We start from the raw sequence: 6,000 nt of genomic DNA, 5'->3' as shown, positions 1-6,000 counted from the left end.
AAACACGTTTGTATTTTGTAGGCACCATTCGTTAACGGCCAAATGATATAATAATAATTAATAATAACGTTCAGTTCTGTGATTTAATTATCTGTTTATTTCTTCAGCCCCGTCTTTAACGATCTATTCAGTGTAACAAGTGTGGGCTTCGTAATTACTAACAAGGAGCTGCGTTACCTAACATCAAAACCCCCTAAAATTTGATACAAAACTTTCATATTCCATCGTGATATAAGTACTACTGAAGAATCCAGAATAAATGCTTATAGCAGTTGAGATACTTTTATTTTATCCTAAATAGCAGACCATTGCTGAGGCCCCATAGTGGGAGAGTGGGAGGGGGGGGGGGGCAGTGTCGGTGTATCTCTTATTCCATTAATTTTTGTCCTAAATATCTTGTATCCTTCAATTAATGTCCTGTTTTATCTGATCTAAAAATATGCTCTACCCCATTAATATTTCCCCTAAATTTCTTGCATCCTATTAACTTTTTACCCAAATATCCAGTATCCTGAAAACCCCTGATAGGGCCTCACTGATGACTTGATGAAGCTGGTCAAGAGATTATACACAGATCGCAATAGTTTGACCTGATACTGTCTATCGTTTTCTTTTTTTCTTTTCTTTTTTTTTTTTTAATACAATACACAACCCCCCCCCCCCCCCCCACGTCCTTCCCATATACCCTGCAAAAATAACCTAGAAAATGCCTGCAAGCAGAAGCTCATGCTCAAATCATTCTAGGAAAGCCAGTTACTAGTTTAGCCACAGAAATGCGCAAAATGGCCTTAATGTTGCAAAGTGTTGGAGCGATTAATATATAATCAGCTCTACCTGTTTTTAGAAAAAAAAAATGATATTATATATAAATATCAATTCGGCTTTAGGAAAGGCTATTCTACCAAGTTCAATATATAGTTGTTGGTGAAAAACACACTTGGTGATAGAATGATAAAACAACTATTGAACTCGGGTGTCGCAAAATGTCGTGATTTTTCAGCGTCTCGCAGATAGATTTTTTTTTTTTTTGCCGAAGAGGAGGCTGAGGCAGATAGTTAATCTGCTCGCCAAAGATAAATCTTGATATTTTGCCCATGCAACCTCGTCCAATAATTGTCCGTTTCAAAAGCATAGTATAAAAACCCATGGATGATTACGAGTACTACGGTATTATACAATCGTAATATATAGATTTAGCCAAGCCTAAAAGTGGAACCCCCGGGTCGGGTTGTTCAAAGCCCGATTAAGATAGCCCAGGTTAAGCGAGAATTTTGATTTGGGTTTTGTAACTTTGCAGTGAGGTTTTCTGTAGATTGTTCGGCCTTCTATTTTGAGTTTGAATAATCTGAAAATACAGAAGACAAAAGCAGCGAAAAACATTTGTATACAAGAAATATTTGTACTTCTGTTAACTTCTACAGTGTGTAAAAGCTCGGTGGGACAGTTAAGGTACTACGTTAAAGGACTTCGCACTCTGACATCAAAAATGACCTTTCGCAGGTCACGTGACACAATAGTTAATGAATTACTAGCTCCAAAGTGTTAAAAAGTGGTTTTTATTATTAAAACGATAACGCAATAATGAATACATCTGAGGGTAAAAGGCCCCTTTAACCGGTTTCCGAACAAGCCGGCCCCGTTAACAACAAGTTAACCTGACATGAGCCTGCGATCCAATAGAAAACCAGCACTTGGCCAGCACGTGACCTCGATGAGCTCTAGACTTGAGCCTGCAATATAGTCACGTGATACTGGTCAGCGGATACCTTGCTTAAACAATTGGATGTGAAAACATGGATGTTCAATATTAAAGAAGGAGGCTCTAAATCAAGGCTGCATGTCTCTGTCAACGTAGCCGGATTACGGCCGTCGCCTTGTGCGACTCCGTCGTCGCCGTCGTGCGTACGCGTCCACGAGCATTACCGCTCACCATGATAACCAAGACAAAATCAATTCATGGGTATGGGGCTCCGCTTGGTGACCCTTCAGGCCGCCCGAGCTTTGGTACTATGCTCGACTAAACGATTCACAGTCTAGGGCACGGCCCCTACATGTACATGAAGTAGACCTGGTCGTGTGGTCTACGTGGTTATATGCCGTTTTCTGCTTGCAACGTTGGTCAACAAGGCACCAACTCTCGAATGTTGTTGTCTGACATCAATTCAACATCGGATATTATGGCCGAAGAGTTGGGGTTTCCTTCTTATACATGTACCTGTCGCTTAAAACCGCGAATCATTGGAATCTGACCGGAGTATGAATTCATGTTAGGGTTCTGTCTTCACGTTTTTTCAGGATTCTTGATTTCTCTGCACTTTGCTTCAATGATAAACCACCATACAAAAAGTCAAAATTAGCTAGCAGTTCTCAGTTAAAACCTAAAAGGCAATAAAAGAACGGTCCAAACTTAGCCCTTTTCGAAATAATTTTTGGTCCCTTAAACCCCAATATTATACCACTTAATAATGATGTCATGTTACTCAAATAGCCGCCATCTTAAATCCGCCGTCTTCGATTTTTTGATTTGACAAAAAATTCAAAAATCTGTCAAAAGAAATCAAACTTTTAGCACAGATGAATTTGACATAAAGAAGCAAGGTTTGTCATCAGCTTTTACTCAAATATTTAAACAGGTATATATAAACACTTAACGTAGGAACTTTCTACGCCACGGGTTCTGAATAGAGTTAATCTGCTCTGGTTCTGAGTTATAAAAGCTATTGTCAGACGTAAATACTTTAATTGTTTACTCCTGAAAATTGTAAGGCACAGAGAGAGGTAAACTATCGAGTGACGAATAGAAGCACACAATTGACGGTTATAAAAGGGAGCACAGTTTAGAGACCAATGAAAATCAAGATTAAGAAAAGGTTGCAGCCTATTCAAATGTCTCCAAATGAGGTGAATAAAACAGTAACAATGCATGACAGGGTTATAAACTGTAAATAAAATTAATATATTGATTTTAAGCCCGTTCGATGTTGAAAAGATTTTAACTTTGGTCTCTAGTTATGAAATTTCTTCTGGTGTCACAAATTGTGGTAAGTTTCAACCGTTTAAATATAATTTTTAGGTTCAAGAGACAATTTCTCATCGAAAACATAAAAGGAGAAACTGTCAACATAATTCTTACTGTAGAAATGGCTAGTTTCCGCAGTTAGTTCACTAAAATCTGAATACAGTAGATAAACTTTTATAATACGTTAATGATATATGATCACAAGACCGAGGAGGCTACCGTAAAACGAAAAATGATGTTGGATAAGTGTGCTGAATGACACTGATTTTGTCGCCTTAAAGTGTATGGGTTCGCGTGCAAACGAAGTATATATAACCCGACATTGTCTTCGTTAAAAACAGAAGCAAATCCGAAAACTTTTAATGATTTGATCTTCTCAGGAAAGTACTTAAGAAAACTACCCTTTTCTAAAACTAGTAAGAAAAAAAAATGATGTTGAGGCGATTTTGATGCTATTTCCGTCGTTTTAGTTTTAGCTCGAATATTATTCCGGGATACTTAAACAGCACAAAATTTCATTTAATTATTTACGGTAGCTCATTAGGGGGTGTATTTTACCAACACCGTTGCGTAAATTTAACATAGGAATCTGGAAGACTACATTGTATGTTGACGAAAGATTTTTTTTCTTTCAATAAACATTGTCGCTCTTCTTATATGAGAACAATAGTTTAAGTTTCGTTTTAATGTACAGCTCAGAAATGCATTTGCACGTAAATTCTGCGCGATCCGCAGAAATACTTATCTAGAAACAAAAACATCCAACGTTTTCAGTCTGTTTGTAATGGCTTTATGAAGTTAATTTCAACGATGGGTATCCCATTATACAAAGGAACTTTAATTAACTGCGCAAGCTTCTTCGTAAATATTTACATCATTTTTATAAGGCAGCTGAAAAGACAATTGAGCTCGTGTCTCTGTAATTAATTAAAAGCAAGTAAAGGTAAATTATACCAAGATATGTACTAGCTGGTCCAGTTTTTCTCTCGGTTAGCTGATCGGGCTTATGTTGTCATAAAGCGGCCAATTTCATTTCTTTGGAAAAATAAGGTAGACAAAATGACAACATCTTTTTTGGTATGTAAACAACTAAGAGCTAATTGCAGCATGCCATTACAATACCAGATGAAAATTCGATGACATATGGCTTGAAGTAGGGCAACCTACCTTTTCTCGAAGGAAATTATTTACTATAAACGACTGACTTTCAGCAATAAGGTTTTGGATTCGAAACAATAATATTAATGGAAGTTTGAATTAAAATCGTATTCCGTTCTGCGCAAGTTAATTGTTTTCTTGCAACATATTGTGAAGGCGTTCATCATATGGGTAGTGATACCGGCGTGATGTAAATAGAATAATTCTCATTTTGGCCACGAAACTTCTATCTGTTCCACCCTCGATACTAGAAGAAGTTTAGTCATAACCAAACTACAGACCCGGACAAAGTACTTTAATGAAGTATTTGTACATGTGAAAATGGCTCTTTGACAGTAACTTTGCTAAAGTAAAGCATGTAATTACGTTTTCGAGGTCACTTTTGTGAAAGTTTAGCTCAAACTGTCGGGAAAATATGAAGTGAAAGGACTTAGGTGTAATTTATTGTTGAATTTTACATCCTTGCAAGGAAATGTTTCATCAAAGCAATATATGAGTTGGTGGAATTCTAGAGTTACAAAATGTTAATACAATGCTTCGTGTACAAGGCATGGAAAACTCGATACTTGAGTAATCAGGCATCCACTCTACTGCGGTGCAATAACCATGGCGATGGACATTTTCTGCGTTCTTAATAAGCATTTGTCTTGTTTTCTCATTCCACTTTTCAAATGATTGGCTTGGGTGTTACAATTTCGCCAGCACTTGTGTTCCATCACGTTCTGGGTGATTTGGAGGAGCTATATATATCAAGATATGATTAAGTTGATTTCTTCAAGATCGAAGAAAGTATCAAGAGTAGTTTATCAACAAAGAAAACGCTTAGAAGGTAATAAGCCAAATTGTTATCCAACTGCAGCGAATACAGTCCAAATAACAGTACAAATATACAGCGATATTGTACAGTTGTTTGTACAGTAGAAAACCTGTTTGCCGTTTAGGTCGGCGCGCGCACGCAAAACTGTCACACTCTCCCTCTTTTATTGATAAATTTATTGACTTTTATTGACTTTAGCAGTTGGATAATAAATCTCTTATAAGATGTTTTGGTGTGTAGTATCGTTTTATATTTTTACTAATTGTTTGTATTTTGACTTGCCCTACGGGCTCGTCAAAATACAGCACAACTCGTAAAAATATACAGTGATACTACACACCAAAACATCTAATAAGATATATAAGGAAAGCGGACAGAGATGACCCCGGTTGCGAAGCCTTAAATAAGTAAAATAAATTACAATATTTAGAGAGGAAGCCACATCAGCTTTAGCGGCCAGATGGTTTTCATGGCTGTTTCCTATCCTGTTCGAATTGGAATTTGTAGATGTTGGTTTTTGCGGGGGAAGAAAACCGGAGAACCCCGCGAAAACCCTCGAAACAAGGTAAGAACCAACAACAAACGCACCCCACATATGGCACTGGGCCGGAATTGAACCCGGACCACATTGGTGGGAGGCGAGCGCTCTAACCAGTGCACCATCCCTGTTCCCCACACATACCACAGTTGTACAAGCTACATGTATAAGCATACCATAAGCTTTGACACATTAATATATGGTTGATGGTTACGAATGGAGAAGCGCGAGTCTGATTTCGACAAACGAGCTAAAATGATAGAAAAATGGGCTTTTTTTAATTTCTTAAATCACCGGCAAATGCAAAACCATTACTGATGTTTTGATCGAAATGCTTCACGCGTACATATACGTTAAATTCTTGATTTACGACTAAACTTAATTATAAGACCGTTTACACTGTTATTTTAGAACATTTATAAAGCTACTTTGAGGAAGTGGGTGATAATATTACTACTTTTTATTAAT

The sequence above is a fragment of the Orbicella faveolata genome, unplaced genomic scaffold (assembly GCF_042242905.1).
Source record: "Orbicella faveolata isolate gen_17 unplaced genomic scaffold, um_ofav_v1 contig_15, whole genome shotgun sequence".
Lineage (NCBI taxonomy): Eukaryota > Metazoa > Cnidaria > Anthozoa > Scleractinia > Merulinidae > Orbicella > Orbicella faveolata.
This window is presented reverse-complemented; position numbering follows the sequence as displayed.